This window comes from Hesperophylax consimilis, chromosome 18, assembly GCF_061612785.1.
Source record: "Hesperophylax consimilis isolate HC1 chromosome 18, BYU_Hcon_1.0, whole genome shotgun sequence".
In the NCBI taxonomy this organism is placed as follows: domain Eukaryota; kingdom Metazoa; phylum Arthropoda; class Insecta; order Trichoptera; family Limnephilidae; genus Hesperophylax; species Hesperophylax consimilis.
In genome coordinates, this window is record NC_142853.1 from 14,000,176 (window position 1) to 14,026,777 (window position 26,602).

Below are 26,602 nucleotides of genomic sequence, written 5' to 3' on the forward strand. Positions count from 1 at the left end.
TCAATGAAATATTGGATGCAAAAACATTACATAATTATTTATAAAAGTACAATAACTCCACGCAGGAGGCCCCGAGGAAAATATTTTCCCTCAGGGCCTAAGTCATCTTTGGGGATGCTGTGTGGAGGGTCTTTTTAATGAAATGAAGGAGAGGAAGTGTAACTAGTAATCTGGTGATCATTGTATCCAGGAGTAACGTACGTATGAATCCATCTCTCCCGCTGCAGTTCATGGCGATGGGTCGAGAGACCAGCCGGAGAGGTCAGAGGGTCTCCGTAAACAAGCCACGCAGCTGGTGGCAGGCGCATCCAAAGCCAAGACCTGAACATACCTCTCCCGATGAACCTGGACACCCCTGCTAAGTCACCAAACGTAACGAACCACTTGGGGTGACGTATGGTGGAGGTGTTGGTTATCCAATGAATGTTTCCCTGGTCGGCGGTACCCATGCTCGCCTCCCAAATTTTAAATATAATTGGTTTTACTAATAATACCTTCTTTTTTAGAATATTACCAAAACCACACTGTTTTAGTTTTTCCCTAGTTTAAGAATTCGATAAATTTATGGCAACACTGGCTATTGTCAGATATATAATGGGATATTATTTTTGGCCACTTGGTTGTTCGTCCCGGGGTCTTGAAGATTAATTATTGCGAATGAAGAGATTGTAATAATATTCTGCCATTCCCAACGCTTCCATTAAAGTCGCTTTTTAAAAATAACTAAAGCTTTCATAAAGTTGGAGCAAACGTTTTTATTAAATTTAAATTTTTAATCACTACGCCAGATGAACCGATTAACAAACGAGGATCCCTTCAAAATCCGCCTTAGCCAAATTGGGTTTCTTAAAATTATTTTTGTTATAACCAACCAACTTGTGAAATTTTACGAGAAGAAATGAATAATCTAAATTCTGCTCTAATAATAATGACAATAATTGAAACATTATCACGGAAGCAATCCGCTATTTGACGAGCTTTCTCAAATCTAATTTAGTGATTGTTTGAAAACGTGTTATGGTGTATTGCTATTTTCCGTGTAAAAGTGAATACGTTATTCTTACTAAATATGTCATTTTATGCGATATTTGAAATTGAGTCACGTAGGTATCTACATGAACATTAAATTTGTACGCACGATGCACTCTCCGAAAATATTTCCTTTACTGTTAGGTACCTACTCAAATGTTTCTATTCGGTATATATATACATATGTTTAATTTTCCGTCTATTCTATTTTCAAGCTTAGATGAATTAAAAGCGAAGATAGGTCACTGAGAAAACGCGCGTGGTTGCACTGAACTGGGTCCAGTGGACAAACTGGTGATTTACTACGTTTAGTATCAAACACGTCGCTCTAGGCTCTTTTTTTGTGAAACATGCCTTTCTATGTTTTTGAGATGTGTACAAATCATTCTCGATCAAAAACCAAATCTGTGCATTTACTCAAAAATCACTTATTATTTCAATAAATGCAATTATTCGCAATGATTTTCGAACAAAATAAGGTGAGACAGAGAACGCAGAAACACATAAGAGTATGAAGGACAATCTATTGATATAACGTCGTATTCTCGCTCGTTTGTTCCACAGGAATGATGGTAAAAGCGGCCCTCTGAGGGGCGAGCGTGTGCGTGGCGAGCAGTCTGAGCATGACGTCGATACAAAAATGCTCGTCGCTCGCCTGTGACGTCATGCTTGCCGCGGACATGCTCGCCTGTCAGTGGGCAGCTTAACTAGTGTCGCGAGGAGGCAAGAGAAACGAGGGGCTTTCATAATAATATAGCTGTTTCACACGTACACATATCCTTTGAATGGCTATCTCGTTCTAATGCGTTCCGTTCATTTAGCTATGTATGATGTTATTTGTGGCCATTTCATTACTTAACTCAATTTCGTTGCGGCTATTATTTTCTCGTGCGTTTCATTTCAATCTGGAAACAGGAACGTGCAATATTTTTGTTTGATTAGTACGAACATAACGCATCTTTGTATGTATGTCAATGTTTTCAGGCATAGGTTTGCTTTTTAGCATGTTAGTGTATTTTCTTTTCATGATATCGAATGTTATTATATTTTATCTTCCCGGGATCTAAAACATCATTATATTTGCTTTTCAGGATCTAAAATGTCTCTATATTTGCTTTTTAGGATCTAAAATGTCATTATATTTGCTTTTTAGGATCTAAAACGTCAGCGTATTAATTTTTTTAAATTCTATTTTAATAAATATATTTTATTTTTAAGACCGAAAATGCCTTGCATTTATTACGAGTATGTATTTTTTTTTGCGTTTCAGGTTCTGCAATTTCAGCACATTGCTTTTGACGATCTCAAGTCAGCCAATTTGCTAATCAGGAACCTAATACTTTTTTTTCGTGATCTATGATTATTTTCAGGAAATACACTGTCATTTACCTAGCTACCTAAATATCAGTGTTTTTGGTATCTCACCTGTAGATATAGAAATTGCTTTGGTAACTAACAGTATATTTACTTTTCTGCACCTCAAGATTACCGGTAATATTTTTAGTTTTTCATTGGTCAATAATTGAGAAATTCTATTTATCTCTTTGTAAAACATTCTTACCTTAACCTAAACTAGTATTTACCTCAATACTGAATAGGCAAGTGAATGGCAGGTACCCACCTGTCTAGCGCACGAACCACCTTGTCAACAAACGTTATTTCATAATAACAACATGCCTCAATAAAACTACTTATCTTTGAGTGTCTGCTTTGAGAAGGTCGGGTTCTACATTCAGTCACCGCGTATACCTACCTATTATTATTTCGGTCAAAACCAACAAAAAAACATTAGTCCGCTGATAAGCACTGCGCGTGTGTGTTGAAATATACGTAAAAGTCTGTCTGATTAAATCATCGAATAAATGTATTAGATGTTGTCATTACGCTACTTTTGTCTACTTAGATAACAATATGCTGATTTGCTCTTACCGCTTCGGATTTCCTTCTTTTTTCTTCTCTTTCGTCTCTTTTCTTCTCCATTCCTTCTGCCTTCTAGCATTATCCGAAATTATAATCTCAATTTAAGCCCCAATACCCAATTTATACCGATTTATAACAAGTTTCTCGTAAAAGATTTAAGTTTTTAATTAAATTAATTTTTTATTTTTGAAGATATATAGGTACATTTGTTGTGGCGAAACGTTAATTATATGAAATTCCCTCGATAGAAAAAAGTACGCTCCTAAAATAATTTAAAACATGTTTTGTTGTGTTATTTAATATGTAATATAATAGGCATGAAAAATTCACAGTGTATCTTTAAATGCAACTAAAGCATTTTTCCAGAGATTTGTGCTCTATTTCAAACGAGTCGTGTTTTATTAAATATTTTCACCATTTTCGCTCAATTATTATAGGTTTTTCATCAAATTTCAACAAATTTCATCACGCCAGATCTCACCTTAGAGGCTTTTCCGACTCAAAACAAAGCAGATTACAGTTGAGATTTTGAAACTATAAAACTAAAAAATCTCTTGTACAATATTTTGTTTTACTTAAATTTATTATTTTCATTTTGTGAGCTATTTTGTAGCGTCGCTACATCTAAATGCAATTAATTGTTTTTTATTAATATTTATTTAATTACCTACTCTTTTCTTCTACGTAATAAAGGCAAAATTTGAAAAAAAAGTGAAATTTTTTGAATTTACGCCTTGCAATAAAAATCAAATAAATGGAATATTTCTGAACAAATCTGAAAACAAAACACTATTTTTGAAATACACATTATTTTTGTAAAAATTTTAATGTAAACATAATAGTTTTAAAAATGGCTCGCAGTACTTTTTTGTAACTTAAATTACTGGTAATAAAAAACATTGTATTTTATTAGACAAATGTATTACAAAAGTTATTGTATTCTCGCTTTTTGTCGTTTCATATAAAAATAATTAATAAAAAATTCAGAAAGGTTTGTATTTTTTTTTAAATTTCGGTCGAAACTTTCGGTTTTATAGAGGTGACATTTTAATTCTTCTATAGTTACTTTTTAGATTTGAATATAAAGCGTGTTTTTTCTCTTTCTAACACCGTTTAGATTATATCTCTTACCATAACAAGTAAGGGAGAAATAATGATTTCTGTGAGACCATAGGAGCTGTTCCCAAAAGCGAACAAATTTGCCTGAGAGGTTAAAAAAAATGATTGGGTTATTTTCGGTTAGTGATAACTGCATTTTCCACAGTTTTATATGCCATGCCAATATGTTAGTGCAGATAAAAATATACTTCGTACTCGGTAAAACGTATCCTTTTGATGGTAAACCCGGTGACGATAAAACATCGCGTGGGATCATATTGATTTAACTAGGTACCCTCTTTATCGTTGTTAGCATTCATCACCCGATGATAGTATTATTTGATGCCTTATTATTTTAATATACGTAGATTGCGTGTGCGCAAATCAGATTATTTATATAATAATAAATTACGAGATTAAAACACTCACTGGGCCAGAGTTTCTCAAAGTTATTTGGCTCGCTGTCCCTTTGAAAGATATTTTTCTTCATAAATTCTTATTTCCTTATATTAAGAGGAAGCTACAAGCCAAAAATGTGTATATGCTTGGTATACCTTATATTTTAGGTAATAGGCATTAAAATCGCTTTACAAACGAAGTCCAGAAACGTTCGATTTCAAGCACAAAACTTTTTTAAATTTATTTTGTAAATAATTTTATAAGAAATCAAAAAAGTTAATCAAGTGAAACTGTCCTTTTAAATTTTCTTTACGCGTTCATACAATTTATTGAAAAAATATTTTTTAGTAGTTTATATTTTTTATTGAGTTATTTATTTTTTATTTGTATTATATTATGGAAAACCTTCAAATTATCTAAAACATATTTTTTTGTATTCATAATGTACACCAATTGGTTATAAAGATTAATCAAAATAGTGATTTATCATTAAGCTTCATCTTGAGGGTTAATGTAACATACATTATAATCTACGCGTTCATAGATGGAGTTAATTTAATTATTTTATTAAAATACACTTTTTACAAGTTTTATAATATTAAAATAAATTATTTGTTTGCGCCCGTACGTAGGTACGCAATATGAATAAATAGTTTTGTCCGTATAAAAACTCAGTTCTTTCAAGAAAGGCGTACATTACAAATAAATATTCGATTGAATCAACAAGCGGAACAAGGATAATCAGGTGAACGGTTGCGCGACCTTTTCCATATAAAACTTAAATATATTTTAGGCTAAAATACTTCACCAATCTAAATAATTATCTTGATCAAAAGGTATGGCAAAAATCTAGTACGGATATTATGCTACTTTATTTATTTGTGATTTAATGGTATACCAAAATATAATCTTGCCTTTTTTAGTATGCAAATATAATAAAATATAAATAAAAATATATAAATTATCAAAAAACCACTATTTTAGTGGGTTTAAATTTCATTTTCAAACGATTAATGTTCCAATGTAAATACACTGGAACACAAATTTGTGGTATATAAATTTTGAATTCCGACACCAAAAAACGTCTTTTTTACGATGTTTCATTTTTTAATTTACATAGTAGGTTGGGAAAGACATCTTTAATAAGTAACATTAACTCACAATAAATGTCAAAGTTTCCTCTTAAATTGTGAAAAATTGAATTATTTTCTAATTTAAATCATAAAATAAATAAAGCAGCACTTATCCGTACAAGATATTTGCTATACCCTTTGATTAAAAAAAATAATTATTCAGTTTGTCAAGTATTTTGGCATCAACTCCAAATTTAAGTTTTGTATGAAGAAGGCCGCGTAGTCGTTCCCCTTAAGCCTTGTATTTTGGTACACAGTTTCTGCACTTGCACTACGTCATATTTTTCTTCTCCCATTTATTTTAAACAACTTACTTGCACGAGAATTTTTTTTCGGTTCACGAAGGATTTTGAAGCATTATTTGAAGGTATTCAATCTCATTTTCAAAACAATATTGCAGTTTTAACTAGTAGTAGTTGAAAAAATAATTAAACAATATAAAAGATATGTAGGTACCATAATATTAAAGGGAAGATAGACGCTGCTGAGTTTGCTACTTACTTCACTTTCGCTTACAAACACTGTCACTTAGAATCCAAACCATGCGATTGCCTAACTATATCCACCAATGAAAAAATTATTAATATTAAAAATAAGGAAAAATAATATTAAATTAGTATTCCCACAAAAAAACTCAACACATAAACACGCTACAAGGTTCACAGAAAACTTATTAATCCCAAAAGCAAACAAAACTATATTTCAAAAAGGACCACACTACATAGCCATAGCATATAACAATCTTCCACGTAGCATCAAACAAATAACCGACATACTTAAATTTAAATCATCACTAAAAACATTTCATTTAACCAAATGTCACTTCACCTTAAATAAATACCTTACATAAATTAAATACATCTGTTTTTTTAATTTTTTTATTTACATACATTTGTTAACACGTAATTGTTGGGTTATGTAATATAATGTGTATTTGTTGGGTTAGCTGGAAGAATTAGGATGTAACCTATAATCTATACCTTTTGTACTCAGTATTTTTGTACAATAAATTTAAAAAAAATAAAAACTCGGAAAGTCTATGGGATTAACTTTCAGAGTTTTTCATTAGTATAATAAGTAGGCTTCGAATGAGAATGTTACTGTCTTTATATTGGCATATCCATGGTTTTTAGGACCAATTTGTTTCATACAAAAACACCGAAGATATCGATCTATTGAGTGGTTTATTTATTTAGTGATCAGAATGCAGGTACTTAGCAAACTTCCTCTTCCTTATTTTTATTTCCTTCTTCCCCCCATATCTTTCAAAATGTTTAATATGTTTTTTGTTGATGTTTGGAGTTCTGCTATTATTTTTTCAGGTTTTTATATTTCTGCGTTATTAGATTTTCTTAAGATATTTTCTTAAAAAAAATCCAGTTGTTATTATTTTCATTTTTTAATACTTTTAAGTCCACCGTAACAGCTGTTCTATTTATTTATTATTCATGACCGAGAAAAACGTGGTTTTTAATTCTTAAAATCTAATCCCTTAATAATTATTCCAAGAAACAAGGTCTGGATTAGTGATTCCCAAACTTTCTGTACTTTCTCCCGTGGTTCTGTAAACTCATCCCCTGTTCCCACTCCCTCATCTTTCTTCAACCCAAACTTCGAAAAACATGATTTAAGTAAAGCTGGTTGCGGTCTTTCGAATGGAAAACTCTTAAAGCTCTTAAAGAGAGTAAAGGAAGAGTCCTAGGACGGGTTGTTTCACAGAATTTGAACAATTTATCGAATTTCAAAGTTAATATTCAAGTTCTGTGAAAGTCCTATTCGTGTTCTATTATTATCAAAGTACTGTGAAACAACCGGCCCATGATGAATTATATAATAACACAACTTGAATAGAACATTCACAGAATTTGAACTTTTTCTTGAAATTTGAAGAATTGTTAAAATTCTGTGAAACGACCCGTCAAAAGTCTACAGCATAAATTTTTAAATGTTTTATTTTTATGTTTTTACTAGCCTTACTGCTCACTACCCCGCTTCACCCGAGATTTCAATTTCTTACTAGCTAAAGTCCCCGGCGTTGCCAGGACTTTACACATATTTTTCGAAATCTAATCTTGTCTTGTTTTGAAGGTCATGTGTGTAAATTTTCATCACTCTTGGAATAAAACTGTAGATTTGTGTACAAACGAAATCCATGCCGCCCGCCACCTACACTCTTCTTTATATAAATAGAACAATTGATTTATTTGGATACTAATATTTATTTCTTTATTCATTTTCGGGAAATGGACTGTTTACATTTAATCAGTTTGTACATAAGTATTGTATAGCTAAAATAAAACCAATTATGGATTTCCTCCTTGTGACTTTACCTCAACTGAGACAGCATAATATGGAATAAGTAAATTGAATTGGTGAGAAAGGAATATGAATTAAAAAATTTATACAAAACAAAAGATTTTATAAAACAAAAAATTAACATAACAATACATTTAAAGCCATGGAGAGAGGTTGTAGATATAAATCAAATTATAATAGAGATACAAACAATAGAGACATAAACATTATTCACAAACCATCAGAGAAATATACTTTTATGGACCTCTTGTATTTGGTAAGTTCGCAGCTGAAAATATTAACCTTGGATAATATGCTATTGTAATTATTGCGTAGTCTGTTCAGGCAAGAATTCTGCTGAGAGTTTGTTTTGCTTTGATCAACCTTGAACAGGACACAAGAGCGTATTGAACGCGCAGGTACATTGAATGGAATTAGAGCATATTTCCGTTGCAAAATGAATATAATATGTTGACCTAAAATATTCAGCTAGAAAAAGCTGCACAACTGACAGCCCAACAACTGCTCCTGTTGATTTTCTCATTTTATCCAGAATTCTGAGAAATTAGTAATTTTTAATAAAAAAATCATCTGTATCGGGTCATTGCTATTGTTAAAGTAAAGTTTATTTCTATCCAAGAAAGTATCTTGGATGATTAATTCTGTACTTCCAACAGTCAATTCCGAATTAAATAAATTGGAGTCTTTCCTGAAAAGAATCCAAGGTTCTTCCGCCTCCTGCCTCTTGGTTCTACCCATCCCAGCCCCCCCTGGGGGTAGTACAACCCACTTTAAGAACCACCGGACTAGATTATAAAACTTCTGCTAATCAACATTAAAGTTAGGCACTTAAGAAATTTATATCATTCAGGAGACTGTAAACATCTTTTTGTTGAATAATTCTCATTGTGATTCGTGCAAAATGTTTATGAACTGTTTACAAGCTTGCAAATTTATCCTGGTTTCGAGAATTTAACATAAAAATAATATAATATTTAACTGTCATGATGCTACTCTCTTTGTGTTCATTCTAGTAGCCCTTAAGCCCCGCATTCTGAATTTCTACCGATTTATAACATGTTTGCTTTGTTCACTTTAAGCTCATAAAAATGTATTTTATTTGTTAAGATTATATCTATGCAGTTGCTGAGCCGAATCGGTAATTATATAATTCCCTCTATTAAAAAAAATTGCAAAGTATGCTCCGAAAATTGATTGAACCACATTTTGTTCTGCTCAGTGTCAGCTTTTGACTTTGATAGAGTGAAAGTTTAAAGATTTCATTGTTAGACCAAAAATATGTTTTTTAGAAAATTCAGCTATATTGTATGAAGATTTTCAGAAAATTGCAGTTTGACAGTGCACCGCACCGATTTCCTGAAAATCTTCATAAAAAAACGAATTTAAAAAAATAAAAAATCAATAATATCATTTTTTTGATATTAGGACTTTAGTAAACTCAAAAGGTACGAGCCGCCACTGAGTTCTGCTATTTAACATGTCATAAGTATGAATTCTTGAAAGAGATTTTTGATCTATTTTGAATAGATCAACAATTTACTAAATATTTTCACTTCCTCCTATTTTTTATATCGTTTTTTTTTAAATATTAGCTTTCTATTAGCATATCTCTTCTTCTTCTTCTTTTCGAATGATTACTACGGAGCCTCATTGAGAAGAGTAGTAGGTACGAATCATGAGATGCATAAAAATAATATTTAAATGTAAATACATTTTAGTCCTTCTCTTGTACGTATTAAAAATCATATGCAAAAATAATATATGAATGCGGATTAACAAATAATCGGAGCACATTAAATGTATGCAATCCATTTTAAAATGTATATTTTTATTATAATTACCTACCTAATTGTAATGTACTATCACATTAAAAACTCAATTTCGTGGGAATGCGATTGATGGGAAAATAAAATTAATTAAAACTCGTAGGTACTCGTTCCGTCTGTTAATCACCTAATTCACGGATACATTATTGAGTGTGGCAACATCGATTAGGTAGTTGTGACTTATTACGTCATTAGAGCGGGTGGTTTGCGTAGAAGCCGGATTAATTAATAACTATTATTGCTTACGCGTGTGGTCATTACATTTTAAGACAAGATCTAAATGATTTATGACTTAATTATGATAATCGATTGATAAAAGAAATGAACTCATTATAGATAAAACTAGTAGTTACAGATAGAAAATTATGTAGGTACCCACTAATTATGTGAAAAGTTGACTTACTAAAAATTTAACTAAATTTAAAAATTATTTTTATTCAAAAAGTTACAGATTGAGGCTTCGACCAATTGGACGATATTGGATGTGTAGGTACTTTTCAGAATGAAAATTTTTCCTGTAGGTACCATCCTAACTAATATTGTAAATTCAATAGTTTATTTGTCCTTCTTTCACGGCGCAACGGAGCGACCGATCGATGTGATTACTAGCATAGAGATAGTTGGAGGAAAAGGAAGTGACATAGACTACTTTTAATTCCGGAAAAACATTTCATTCTTTGTGCAGTAATTTCTCCCTAATACCACAGTGAAGCTGCAGTTAAAAGCTAGTACTTAATGAATTAAAGTCAAAATCCTTTTGTTTACGCCACTTTATTAGATGCAAAATCTACAAGTTTCGGGAACAATGTTCTCTTCATCGGGATGAGTCGTATACTAAAGTTAAAAGTAGATTAACGTAGGGAGAGTGGTGAGGAGTAGATGTGCCAGAAGTAGGGGGAGTTAATTAGGGAATTACATGGTCGTTAAAGTGGGGAAAATTTCAATCAACGATTGTTAACATTTTTTTCTGAATAAATATTATATTTCACTTAATATTATTACCTTTTCTAATCTCTTATATTATGTATTCCTTATGTACACTTGTATATTATCTGTGGTCATATTCTGGTGCTGTTATGTACGATTTGTTTTTTTTTGCAAATGAAATCTGAATTCACAATACGATTCTTTTGTTGAATACTGTATCTCCCGTATTAACTCAAGGTTGAAGTGTACGTAGCGGCTGATTAAAACCAAATCTCTTTCCCATCGTCAGGGGTTTTCCTAGTCCCAAAAACACCGTATAATAGTGCTGATCTTGATTGAAGTAATATTTACAATTAAAATAACACATGTATAGTGCAAATCTATTTACATTATTGATTGCACACGTGTATATTAACATATAAAACAATAATAATTTAATTCAATATTAACGTGAGATTTTGCATAACTTGCCTCACTAGGCAAGTCTGTGTTTATGCATTAATTTTACCGATTTGTTTACTAAAAATTTATTATGTCTAATTTTGCAACTTATTTCAGCGTAGGGAATAATATTATTATTATTGTATCAGATATAGATAGTGCATAGATAAACAATGTTATATGTTTTGTGGTTGTAAGTATGTTCAATCGTTAACGCTCCGTTTGGGTGATGGTGGTTTTACTACGGTGATGCTGAGATTGTCTTGCTCTCTGCAATGAAATGTAACTATATACAGGGTTTTCCAATGAGAGGTGTTATTTTGATAATCAATCGTAAAAGATCAATGGTTTCGTTGCTTGTGTGGCACGTAGCGCCGTTTTGTTGAAAGTAAACGTTGTCCAGATCAATACCGTCCAATTCCGGCCATAAATCATTGATTATCTCTCGATAGCGCTATCCATTCACCGTAACTGTTGCTCCAGCCTCATTTTCGAAAAAGTAAGGTCCATTGACTCCGTCGGACCATAAACCGCACCAAACAGTCACCCTTTGAGGATAGAGAGGCTTTTCAACAATAACTCTTGGGTTTTCCGAGCCCCAGATGCGACAATTTTGCTTGTTGACGAAGCCACCGAGGTGGAAATGGGCCTCATCACTCAAGATGATTTGCATTTGATTTACTCAAGTGAATTTTAATAATTTCAATGCGTTGTTGAAGCGTGTATCGTTCCATTTTTATTAATGGCGTAGTTTCTACTTGTCAAATGTCAAAAAACGACAGCTTCAAAAGTAACATCTACCGAAATAGCGGGCTATTCAAAATAACACCTCTTAGTGGAAAACCCTTTATTTTATAGTAGTCCTAGTACAAGGCGAAGCTTAATGCCAAATCACTATTTTGATTAATCTTTATAACGAATTAGTGTACATTATGAACACCAAAAAATATGTTTTAGATAAAGTGAAACTATTTCCGCTTCGCTTGATTAGATTACACATAAAAAAAAAAAATTACTCAATAAAAAATATAAATGTAAACTACTAAAAAAAATATTTTTCAATAGAAATGTGTGAACGCGTAAAGGAAACAACTTAAAAAAATATATTATAGCTAAGATTATTTGTGACAGTTTCACTTGATTAACTTTTTTTGCTTGAAATCGAACGTTTCTAGACTCCGTTTGTCAAGCGATTTTAATGCCTATTACCTACGATATAAGGTATACCAAGAATATAAACATTTTTGGCTTGTAGCTTCCTCTTAATATAATGTGAAAAGCTCGCTCCTAATATTTAAGCTCCTTAAGGATTTCAAAAAGTAATTATGCATACTAATTTTAGTCGTTGGTCAATGGGTAAGTAGACGATGTGAAATATTTAGTTCAATTAATATTTAATTTTCAAAATTTTAACTATTGATTTTTAATTTTATTGATTCTATCGTAATCCTCTAACTGGCTAGGGCTTATAACAATACCCTTTCATGTGTCTAACTAACTAGTACTGCGGCTCATTTGGCCTTATTACTATTACCATCTGATGGTTGTATTTACTTGACTGATTTTACGTTACATTAAATATGTTACATAAACTTATTAGAACTACTAATCATACTATCAGACGAGCGATAAAGAAGGTGATCAATTCACAAAATAAAATAATTTTGGTTTTGGTTTTTGTTCAAATGGTTGGCAGATGCTTATCTAGATGAATTAATATAATGAAGATACGTTACTGAGACAAAGCGCGTGGATTCACTGAACTAGGTCCAGTGGACACACTTTAGCCGCTCATTTATATAAATACATATACATATATAATCTTTGAATGGCTATCCTTTTCGTAAGCGGTGATACATGTGTTGTTCAATTGTTATGAATATAACGTGTCTTTTATTAAATATTGTAAACAATAATTAGTTGCCAGAAATATCAATACAAATTGAAAATATCTCCCGAGTAAAAATAAATGCCGCCAACGGGAATTGCACCCGTGCCTTCTGATGTCCGGTCAGGTGCTCTGAAACCACTGAACTATGCCGGCTTATTTCCAACCCGCCAAATGATTCAATATGTACTAGTTCCGCAATCAACAATTACTGCTTATTATATCTTTTCCACCTGTAAACAACCAACTTTATTTTTGTAGGAAAGGCTTTGTTAGTTCTAAATTTCTCACTAGATGGCGTCGAGACATATAATATCTTCATTTAATGGTGAAATATTTTTGACTTGTCAAATATTATTATTTTTTAATGATAAACTATTGTTTATAAGACAAGGTTTTATGCATAGTATAAAGGATAACAAATAATTAAAGGTAAATTAAAAATTCTCCCGAGTAAATTTATTTTCACTCGGGAGATATTACTTATAATTATTTGTTATCCTTTATGCTATGCATAAAACCTTGTCTTATAAACATTAGTTTATCATTAAAAAATAATAGTATCTTTTATTGTTATGATGTCACTGGATAGATATCGTAATTTTTCAAGTTCACTAACATTCCATAGATAAAATTTCTTCTTTTGAAAGTCAATGATCCTAAATAAAATATGCTTTCAGCTTCACTAATCCCACAACTATAATATCTCCTGATTTTTCGCTTATCTGCGCTAGTAACTAATAACTAAGGTTAAATAAATAATTTAAGTACATGGTGGAGGTTTTACGGCTTTTCTAAAATCTTCCTTAAGAAAAGATATCAATGATTTTATATCTGGAATTTACTTTTGCGCAAATAAAGAATCATTATTTTTAATGATCTGTTACAATACACCTGCTGTAAAAATACCTAAATTATATTCTAGTGATAGAACGTATCTTTTCAATTATATTGTAATGAGAATTTCAAACAATCATTTTTTTCTGAGCATCTGTTCAGATTCAAATCTATAGCTGATTTCACAATTACAATTCAAATCTATTTTTTTAATTATATGTGAATTTAATTGATATTAGCGCCTTTGAGGTGATTTTTCACAAAAAACGGCGCTATACAAATCATCCAATATCCGCTATCCTGTATACTATACAGGATAGCGGATATTACTGTATAGGATGCATTATATTGGATGTAAGTATAGTGTTCTTTTAAAATTGAAATGCCATATTAGATATTATATTAAACTAGCAAGCAAAAAAAGGTAGATTCTCTTTTAAAGACATTCCGCTTATGGCTCTAAACTAACCACTCCCTCATTCTCTTAAACAGAAAGAGACATGTAAAGCTGGGTCCAGACATGTTCTTTTGTCCGTACCGTACCTCCGTTTCGTACCAGCGTCGCTATCCAAAAACTCTGGACGCATCATCTTTTGTCCGTACCGTACCTCCGTTTCGTATCCACGTCGCGATCAAGAGCCCGTATCTCCGTAACGTCGCTGCGATCATCGCGTGTTCATTTCCTCCCACCATGTCGTCGACTGCGGAAGTGTTTGAGAATTTGACGATTGCTTGCGCGTCCTTCATTGTTATTCACAATAATATAACGAAACAAAAAACAAAAAAGGCGACGTTGGTGGGAGTTAGAATTGTTCAAAAACAGAGAAAGATTTCGCTCGCCGCGAACACGTCCAGACTGGCGCAGACCCGTACCGTATCGCCTTTGAACGGGTCGAAAAACCGACTCGCGATGGATCGGAGCGTACCTCTATCCGTATCGAGACGCCGTACCACCGTACCGTACCGAACGGGCGTCCAAACTAGCGTTCTTGATCGCGACGCTGATACGAAACGGAGGTACGGTACGGAGAAAAGAACATGTCTGGACCCAGCTTAACAGATTGCACTCTTTTCAGGGTGAAATGCCTAAAATCAAAAAAAGAGAGATAACAACGGAGCTGTCGGCTTATTAAGACCATGATTGGTAATGTCAAAGGCCGGTCTTAAACGGGCTCCGGAAGTGTGGATTTTCTAGAAAAAGTTTGTAACGTTTAAATTACAACGATTTAATGAGCTTACTTAATACAATATCATTATGTTTATGCAATATTTATAACAGGTAGGCTATCTACTACAATTGTCAGAATCCACAAAAAAGATTGTGCTGAAGTGCGCGCTGCTAATTCCGTTGGGAATGCTGCGTTTGCCCTACACGTGTTTCAATGTTATGTGTCCGGAAGAATTAGCGTAATAATTAATGACTACACGGAGAAAAAAAGAGTATTGCTTATTATTTAAAAATCTCTTAGAATTATTCGTAATCCAACTAAAAACGGGATTGCATGCCCTTAACGAATTAATTGATAGATTTCCTGATAGACATTTAGTAAAATACGAATGTATTATTTATTTTATTAATACAAGACTTAGAGGGTACATATGGTTTTTGTGATATTTCACCCTCCATGCTAGGGATGACCCTGTGTTATTGCGTGTGAATTTTACAGTTTGAACAGAATCTATACATTACTATGATATGAAAAAGAAAAATTATGAAAAGCTAGTTTGGGTTGCAAGAAGAAAATTGAGAAGTTAGAGAATTATAAGAAGATTATAAGATCTATTTACTAATAATTTGAGTGTTTTATTTGATTTAATAATTTGAGTAATTATTAGTAAATAGATCAGACTAATTATTTATATACATACTATACCGCTAAGTTACGATGTCACGTGTTTATAAAAATCTCAATATTTTCTCATTTCGTCATTATATTTGTATTATCAAGGCATGGTGCAGGTGCGTGAACACGTGTTCCGATATATTAGGAATTTACTTAGAGTTTATCAGGAATCGACCCGCAATCCCGTTTTTTAATGGATTATCAAAAATTTGAAGAGATTCTCATTTTTGTCCGTACACGTGTCACTGGTATTGTTCGGGAGACACGACAAACGTTAATCCAATTTTGTAGGCAGTTGACATTCTCCACACGAAACCGATTTGTTCTCGAGCTCAACTGCTCGATTATGGATTTGTTTCTCGACTTTTATGCTTCCTACCTAAATTAATTTGACAACTATTTTGATAAATTCAATCACACCGACCTGTCGCCTTTTTAAAAATTCTGTTACGTCGGCTATAAAACCCCCAAATTTCCAGTACACAAAAAATATATATTAAATGTATTCATCTTTCAGTAGTCTAATGTCTGTAAAATTAGGCTACAGATGCCGTCAACTGGGGATTTACATCTGGGGAATCACCAATCACGTTGTGATTGCACGAAATATCCCAGTGTAATGGGGGTAATTCCCACACTTTTTGAATTTAAACTTTTTTGTTTTTGTAAAGAATTAAGGACTTGAAAACCTAGTTGCAAATCTGTGTCCGATTTTCCCCCAATTAATTTTGTTTCGGTTTTTTTTATGCGTTAAAGAATTGTTATTACTATGAGCCATTGGAACTATGGTATTTCTGTTTGGTAAATGTTATAAGACTTAAGCAAGCTATCGAGCGGGGTAAGAAGATGAAGACGGTGGTTGACTTAGCTATTAAGATCTGGTCATATAGCTAAATCCATTTAGAGTAGGAATCTACCTTCCACTCTGAAAGGGCCACAGGCACTTTTATTTTTATTTACATTTCTGCTAATTATAGTTATTTTTATCGTGACAGCTGTTTCCTTGACCTTAGAGAGCTTTAAAAATTGTTCGGTTCAGCATGTTAAAATTCTGACAAAGCTGGGGAAATCACCTCCAGAGAATGCAAAGCTATGCGAGGAAAGCATTGAACCATTTATTGACCATTTGGTAGCGTTTAATCAAATAACATTGAATCAAAGCCTTTTAACATAACGTGATTTTATAAAAAAAAATTCCGTCAAGTTGTCAAAAACTTACATAATGATATTAGATTTCACGATCGTCTACGGACGTAATCATTTCTTGCATTTACGTAGGTTATTTAAGTGCTAATCATTCGGTTCGTCCTCGTTTGCGCAGATTTCCAAAGCATGTGAAAGTTAACACAACGATGATAATTGCCATAATTGGTCTCATACATGTGTCTTTATGAAAATAAACTTAGGACGCATGTTATTTTTTCTATTTATCAACAGTTTGAAAACGTCCAACACTGACGTTAGATCCTAAGAAAACAACACTGAAAATCAGTATTGTAAATTAATGACGCTGATATTTACATGAATTTTGTGATTTTTAAGGACCACAAAAAATCCCACTCACCTTATCGATAGACCATATTTTCGTTTGTCGTACTAAAGTGTTCATATTATTGCTACGTATATATAGGATGTCCATCAGATGAAAATACGAGAAAATACTCGTATAATATTATGTGTAAGTAAGTCCCTCGGCTTTTTAGATAATTTTATTTTTTTTGAAATATTCTTAAATTGACACCCTTGCTTACTCTTTTCGGTGCCATGATCACAAATTAAGGAATTTTGTCAGTCTGATTAAAAAATACATTAATGTTAATTAGAGTGCTATCAGCACTACAAAATTTGATTCTTAAGAAGCATTTTCTTGATTTCCATATTTATGATAATTTTGAATAAAAAATAATTCTATGATAATAGCTTCTTATCCAAATGAAAAGTAATAATATTTATTTATGAAAATTAAATAGCACATGTTTAATCATTTTATTCATTTCTAACAATTGTGTCGATGGCACTAAGACTGTGAGCGCTGGTGTCAATTTTAGAAAAATTGAAAAAGTTCAACTATCTCCAAAAACGATATATTCTCAAACAGTCTGTATATTCCCAAACCAACTATTTATTGTTTATGTGTAGTTATATATGTTCCTACCTGATTGCTGTGTTATTAGATTTATTTTTATGTCGACCTGTTATGTGTGTAGGAACCTATTATTGAATTTTTTATTATTATTTTTTATGGTCAACTGAAATGATGCACTCCGTGTAAAAGCCTTAAGGGGAAGAAGGTGGGGGACTGGACAGTTTAAAGGTTCCTCGCTATTCAGATCTGGTCACTTCACATTCATCAATGAGACTTTCTAACACTCTGCAACTAGGTGTATTAATAATGAGTACTGTATATTATTTTTATTGAACATTTGAATAACCTTACCATCCCAATTTGACCCTCACCAAACGAAGGAGAATAAATTTATTTAGTTCTGGTTTACTTCTCCGGGTTTCGAATCTACAACCTCTGCATATGGAGCCAAGAAGCTTTCTGATCTGTCACCAAAGCCGTCGAGAGTATCTAAATATTGTGGGTACAAGATAGTCTATGGATTCAAATAATAGTTCGTTGGTTCCTCTTTGAGCCCCCCGCGAAGATAGCCTTTTACAATTTTTTAAACAATGAAAACTTTCGAATTTCGAACATGTTGACAACATTAAATATTATTTCAAGAATTCTTCTTTATCCATTATACATTTAATTCATTTTCTAATATTAAGCTTAAGATGTGAACAACAGCCGCTTGAGTCATTTTTAATGACTCTTAATGCCATATTTTCTACTAAGAAATGTGAAAGTTGTCACCGAGTACAATTATTTATACATCAAGACACTGCCATTCATATAAAATAATTACCTACTTCGTTGACCTCCGTGGCCGAGCGTTTATGATCCTTGGCTCCGGATCCAAAGGTCGCGGGTTCGAAATCCGGCGTGCGCAAACAATTTGATTATTTCTCATCATAAAATTATATATTTATAATCGGTATTAGATAAATTTTCCAGAGAGGCAGTTACTCTCACTATGCCCAGGTGAAAGACCAACAGTGTTTACTAACCAAATCTGAATATCCAGGTAGTTCCCTACTTTCCTCTTCCTCATTTCATTCCCCTCTCTATTCCCTTCGGCCTTACAACATTCCCCAATTGGGGATGCCTTAGTCCTATTAGCTCCGAACAGTACCATTGGCATGCTGGTTCTGCGAGCAGGGAGATAAAACAGTCTATATTGAAGCTTTCTTTGATAGTTGGATCATGAACATACACACAGTCTTTTGCTCTCCAAAATAACAGAGTTCTCAAAACAACGTCGCAGCAGTCTGAAGAAGTTTGGTAACGGACTCCCTTCTGAGCGCCAAGTAGTGAAATCCGAGAAATCCACCTCAAAAGCGATGTGTCAACGCTTTGCTGCCAATCTTTGTTCAATATTAGAGGAGTGCCAGCAGTTCGAAGCTAAATAATTTTGCAGATCAGTGTCTATAAATAAAGAATTAGCAACATTTTAATATCAATATTTTTTTTGTTTTATACAACTATCAAATACCCGCTATCCTTTTTGGACATCTTGTATACATGTTTTTTGTGCATTCGAATGTGAAACAAACTAGTCGGTAGCTACTAGCTACTCGGTACGTCAACGTCACTAGCCCAAGGTTCCTAAACAAAATACTACTCCGTAAAGCAAGTAGGTACCTAGCGGCTTGGGTCAGGTGGCTATGTCTTGACACGTGCTTTGCTAAGAGCAGCGACCTTCCAATGGCGGCCGTGATTTCATCCGCTGTTTACATCCACCTTGTTAGTATTTCAAATTTCGTACAGGTGAATTTCGAATCAGTTTTTTCCGCGCGAAAGTAAATTTCCCCCTTTATCGCGCGCGCAGATAAGGTGAGATAAACTATAGAGATAGACTAATCGGCAGATAGGTACCTTACGCCTAACTCACCTGTGGCAGGATTGTATGGCGGTGTTTTATTGATTTAATTAACCTGCATAGAATGGAAGAATACACATTTGACTTTAAGCCTGAGGCTTTTAAAATGATTACAGTTTTGAATTTAAAAATCATTATGACGTGTGTGGTGGAACTTGTTTATTTTTGTGCGTGAATCATTGCAATGTATGATTCCGGTAGTTTGTAGATTGGTTCAAGGCGTTGATTTCCCACTCTGTCGTCGCAGGTACAATCCTCCATGATTGCTCACCAAAATATTCCTAGTTGGTGGAATTCAACCATTGTCAGCTTATTCGTACCTGGAAGGTTTGTATTTCTTTAAAAAATGTCTGTCGCATTTAATAAGGTTACGCGAAATTGCAAATTTAATATTGATTTAACGCATTTTTTTTTTAAAGAAAATATTTAATTCCCACAATTCAAAACCATCTGTTGGCCTTCATAGCGTAGTGGACTCATTGATTTATTTGATATATTGACTCATTATATGTAGATGAGACATGAAGTGAAAAATAGATTCCCAATTTTTTTATCTCCAAGTGACCTCCAACTCTCCCAGCACTCTATCTAAAACGACCGAATCCGGTTTACGCGCTAAGCTTATCGTGTTCTAATTGTGCAACACGTTTTGACGACATATTAATACTTAACAGAGCTTCTTACAGCTCTATGAGGGGACTACGCTTTTGACTTTAAGTTGATACGTTACGGGTTCGTTTTTTGTGTATATAAATATCTCTATTAATATTGATTTTTTCATTTAATTTGGACGCTGCCAGGTTTGGTTGTTTTGATGTTGATTTTGAGTTTTAACTGAAATTAAAAGTGTCTTGCGATGATGTGATATTTTAAAGATTTTCCAAATTTTCAAAAAGGAATCAAAAATAAAAATATGTAGTAGAACGACCTCCATTTATACCGACCATTATATTTTAATACAAAAAATCGCGAGAAATTCACGCAAAACCCATTGCAATTCACACTTTCATTAAATATATCCATGAACTTCATATATTGTGTATATTGAACTATGTGTTTAGTTAATTTGAATATTGAATTACGTTAATTTGTATGTTGAATTACGTGTTGTAGTTTTTTTTATTTATTTTTTATTATAGCGACTATTTAAACATTGTACATTCAAAATATGATATTCAATATATGGATGGTAAATTGTATTTTTTGGTCCTCACTAGGGTGACCTGTGCTGAGGCGGACTAAAGTAATTCATTTCTGTTTTATTAGCTTATGTCGTTTTTAATGTTTTTTTTTCCAGAGTTTTTTTTATTAATCTCTTTCAGCCAGATTTTTATTCATGATTTGTAACTATTCACATTTTCTATTCGCTTCATTTGTATCATATTCGAACCTTATTTAGTTATTTAATAAGTCTTTGAATATTTTTTACACATCGCCTTTTATACAACATTTTCGTTTTTTTATATACTTATTCCTCCCATACACACGAGCTCCAGGAGCTCACCTTATGCAGTAGTAGAATAATAAGGAAAAAACTTATATTTATTTTGCATACTGTTATAATGTGAAATCTTGTATTATTTTGTAATAAATAAATAATATTTTCTGTTGACCTTGAACCTTAAATAAAAATAACATAACGGATTGTAATAATTGTAATGTTATTATTATATTGATAACAATCCCTATTATCATAAAATACATAATGCCGTGTTTACAATATATTGACATGGCGTTGTGATTTGCAAAATATTGTATTATGTGCGTCGGTCGATACGTCTGCTAATTATTATGTAATTTCTCTTTGATTATTATTTTCTTAAAATGTTGTATCTTTGCTTTTAAATCCAACACTAGTGAACCACGCAATTTAAAGATGCTCCAGGGGTAAATTGGTAGTGAAACTATTTTTTTATTTTTTATTTAGTGAACGTATGCAAAATAAGTTAAGATTACAAAACAATGTATGATTTACTAACTATTATTAGGCATATTATGAAAATCTCGTAATCTTGTAAAAATCTGTAAACTTATCCCGCCATAAATTTAAAAAAAAAAATGCTACCAGCAGTGCTTGTACCTAGTGCATTGAAACTAATGAAATAACTATAATATAATTTAGTAAATAATGTGTGTGAGTCTAATTAGTATATTCCTAGTAATTAAAGATTAGGGTAAGTTTCAATAGCCTATCTCTAAAGTTGACGATAATGTTTATGGGAGTAACTTGTATACCTACGGAGTTCAGTGTCAATTTTTTCTACGATGACTAGATACAGTCATAGAGTTTACATTTGGTACAGTGGCGATACCGTAACTGGTGTAGTTTTTTCGAGATGTGATTTTTGCTAATTGAAGACTTTTACTAACACCTCATCACGTAGGCGTAAAATACTGTCCAGCAAGGACAAGGATTTAGAAGTTATTAATTTTATGATTATATATTTTACAACAGCCCACGAATATATTCCAGTTTACCCATCGGACCAGTCTGCCCCTGGGCAACTCTCCTCGATTTAAAGTATTTTAAATGCTAGTTTACCCCCCACAAAACACATTCGTGCAATTTAACGAGTCTGTGTTTTGTCAAAAAAAATACCGATTTCAATTCACTGCGAACATTATTATGCCGCAGTCTGGAGGTCAGGGAACTCAACTGTGACGCCGAAAAGAGACATCAAACCGAATCTCGATAGTTTGTTATGGTTTGTAGATAACCCTGAAAAACCGAATTATACCACGTTAAGCGACATTGTAGTAGGTAGCTTATCAGTGGCGTCCCGTCGAACTAAATTGACTTAATTTTTTAATATTTTTTCGGGAAATTGACGGTTTATATTTTATTAGTTTGTACATCCGTAATATAGCCAAAATATACCAATTATGGAATTACTATTTATACTTTCTCACCCTGTTTTGTGTCAAGTTTTAATAACAATTTTGCTTAAAAAAAAAAATCTTTTCTGGGTTAAAATGGCGTCAACGTGATGGTTTAATAGCCTATATGATAACATACTACGAAAGCATCTAGTATTTCTCTCGCCTATTTAGACGCAAAGTATAGTAATTATCCAATTATGCTTTTTTTTTTTTTTATACATTTAATTTAGATTAAATTTGATAATTTTATTATTAAGTTCTGCAAGTGTTTTAGTTTTTTATTATTGTGACAGCTGTTTCGGCTTACAAGGCCATTTTCAAACTGTGGTTAGTCCACATTGAGACGACGTATTTATACTATTTCAAATGTAAATTTTGAAGGTTTAATTTAATTTAATTTTGAAGAATTAAACACAAAAACAATAAATAAAAAAAATCCAATTATGCTACTTAATAGCAGTTGGCTGCAATTGTCCATGAAGCTGAACGGGTAAGGTAGATTTTGCACCATTTATTGCTAAACCAACAACTAGACTTCTTCTTCTGGTATCTACCTTCTCTGAGGTTGGCTATCATCAGGGAAATTTCCATTCTATAGATTGTAGGTGAATAAAGGACTTAGCAATGTGTTCAATAAAATAATTATGTACCTATAGATTGACGCGTATATCTTTGTAGGCTTTTAGAAGACGAAATAAAGACGCCGTTTTTTGTTGTTTTTCAGCCATCAACATATTTTAAATTGGCTTTCTTGACTTATTTTCATTATATGAAGCGATACAAAGAAAACCTACGAAAAGTGATGAATAAAAGATTATTCTTGACATTTATCGACTTTAAAAACCTATAAAAAGTCTCCACAATTCCAGTATTAAGACATCCTGCCGTCATTTTAAGTTGTGTTGTCAGCTTTGAAGAAATTCATTTCTTAAAAATTATGCTCTTTATTATTTTTGATTAGGTTTGCTGTATTTTAATTCAATTTTAGAATAAAAGAAGCGGGAACTGTATAAAAATAATACCAAGATTTTCAGACATTTAGTAATTGTTAATTAATAAAGCCCTACGTCTATGGTTTATTTTGCACTGGTACGCATAACGTTATCGCGTCAAGATGTACCGCACGCCTATGTTTCTGCAACAGATATTTTCATAAGGCTGCAAACTCGGTCTGATAAACTGGCCGGTAAATGGATAGATAAAGTGTGTAGAAATCGGTGACGTCACTGGCGGATCGTGACGTCAATGGCTCTGTTAATGTGGCTGGATGGTCGCAGATCGCAGCTATCTACATTTACAGTATATATTACATTCAATTTGTGTGCGATTAGTGCCGGCTATTATTGTTTGTATTATATTTATAGTTTTTTATTTATTTATAGGTATGTCGTTTTCTGATTTTTATCTTGCATTCATATCAGCGTATTCAAATTTAAATGAACTAAACGATATTTCAGGAAGTACGTACTTACCCAAGGTCAGTTGGCGTAATGGCGTCATTCAATTTTCAATAATTGGGATTTATAACTAGGCTAACCAGAAATTTTAACAATATAAAGTGTATTAAATTGTTATATTTTGCCTATGTAAGAAGTCCACTTGAGTACAATTCTCCTATCTGGAACCCACATTATAGTATACATGCACAAACTGTTGAAAGAATACAAAAAAATATTACGTTTAATAAATTTTAAAATGGGTATTCCAGCAATTATGTTGAACTGCAACACTCTGTTAAATTATATGAATATGCTCAAATTGTCAGACAGAAGAATTTTCACTCACTTGGTATTTCTATATACAATTCTAAATGATTTAGTTGATAGTCCGGTATTGCTAGAATTGATAAGCTTTCGGATTCCACAAAATAAAACTAGAAGTCAGGATTTATTTCAGTGCAGAAATTTTGGGATTAACTACCATATGTATTCCTTTTTGCCCAGAATACTAATGGAGGGAAACAATTATATCAAGTCAGTGGACATCTTCAATTTATCTTTAAACAAATATAAAATATTTTTAATGAAGCAATTCAGTTATGTACAATAAATAATGTATATTTCTTAATATCCTCATGTTATTGCCCCGAAAAAGGTCGTTAATAAATAAATAAATAACTAATCTACTAGATGGAAATTTTTATAATTATTTTGGTTGTTATTTATAGGAATATCTTAATCTGATATGGGTGTTTTCGCATTAGCAACAGATTTAAAAATATAAATATATATTCCAAGTGACGGGTTCCTAAGGTCAGTTAGATTAAAAGCGTCCGATGGGGAAATGGGAAGTAATCCCATTTTTAGAATATAATATAAGCTTTGATTTGTGATTATAGGGTATCCTGACACAGCCAGTGAAAATAAATATATATTTAATATGTCTTCGAAATGTAATCGGTCAGTGGCTGAGTTGGCATCACGTTTGGGTCCCACCCAGGTGTGATGTGTTCAATCCCTCTGCTGATTAAGTCCTCCATCACCACAGAAGCAACATTTTCCGCTCATTGTGGTGGTAGTAGGAAAATTAAAAAAAATGTACTGATTGTGATGAGGTGCGACCTTCACAAAATTAAATAAAACATTTTTCCCAAATCCGAATGTTACGTTAACTTAGTGAAATAAAATATTGCTAATTTATTCGTATTCCTTTAAAAAAAGGGACTGCATGCCTTTAACGAATGAAAGACAGATTTCCTAACAAACTATCGGTAAAACACGAATGTGTTATGAGGATGTCGGAACATGTGTTCAAAAAAATTCTAAAATTTTACATTTCATCATTATACTTATCACGATAAAGCACAGCTGCATGAACACATATTCCGATATAATCTGAATGTACTAAAATTTTATTAGGAAATGGCCTGCCATCACGTTCTTAACAGGAATTTAATAAATCAGCATTACTAATTTTTTCATGTGGATCACCTAAAAACATAAAAAATACTTATCCCTTTTTTGTTGTTTGTTTTTGGGGTGTTATGCCGTGTTGCGCTAACTCCTTCTTTAGCCGACGTTTCGGACAGCGTTGCAGTGTCCATCATCAGGGCAGATCCGGTAGATCCGAAGATGTTCTACCGGATCTGCCCTGATGATGGACACTGCAACGCTGTCCGAAACGTCGGCTAAAGAAGGAGTTAGCGCAACACGGCATAACACCCCAAAAACAAACAACAAAAATGCTTTTGGCCGTGAGAATCTAAAAACTTACAATACTTATCCCGGTCATTATTTTTAACGAAAAATACATCGTTACCTGATTGATAATCCAGGAGAAGGTTGATGGATGCCGAAGTAGGGGAAGACGCGGCACTTCATGGCTTTAAAATCTACGTGACTTGTACGACTGCAGTTCCTGAAGTTGTATCCGCGATCGAGCGAGATTCGCACAGATATCGGCATATCTCTCGCCATTCCGAGGCTAATTTGGGAACCATGTGGGTGAAATTAATTCCGTTCAATTAATTATGGATCCGATGGAAATTATACGTCATCAATTTATTAATTGAATGAATCACGGCAGCTGTGAGCCGCGAGGTCATTTATTGAACATACACTCGTTGTATAGTATCAGAGTGAATTAAAATAATGTGATCATTTATTTAGACCGTAAATAATTTATTATTAGTCGTCAATTTTTTGACATTTGATTGGTCCCCTTAACACCTGATTTCGGCCCGTTGAGAGGTTGGTTAATGTTATAGACCGTTATCCTTAAATCAACGACTTTCGATATTTGAGAAGTTTGATAAGTTTTACCCGAAATGATTGAATTTTATTTATTTTGGAGAGAGACCAGAGACGCCAACAACTCTTTTCTGTCGCTTTCTATGTTCAGTATTTCAATGTCTGTCTCTGTTGACACGGTGTCCTGTATCCAATAAAATAAATAACTGAGCATCCTAATTCTATCCATCTTCTTTGAGTGCATCGTTAATGTATTTAAAATAATAAAACAATTACTTAAAATTAATCCTCTGAGGCATTTTCGTCCCAATTTTGCTCAAATGTATTAAATCAGCGTAAGTGTGTACGTTCCCTAAATATATTTAGTAGTTTCACGAGCGTTTTACAAG

General features: G+C 32.7%; 1 protein-coding gene across 1 annotated transcript in view; it reads left to right on the forward strand.

Moving 5' to 3' along the window:
* Positions 1-26,602, forward strand: part of LOC149415403 (uncharacterized) — a 227,400-nt gene that overhangs the window by 1,433 nt on the left and 199,365 nt on the right. The window lies entirely within an intron of this gene.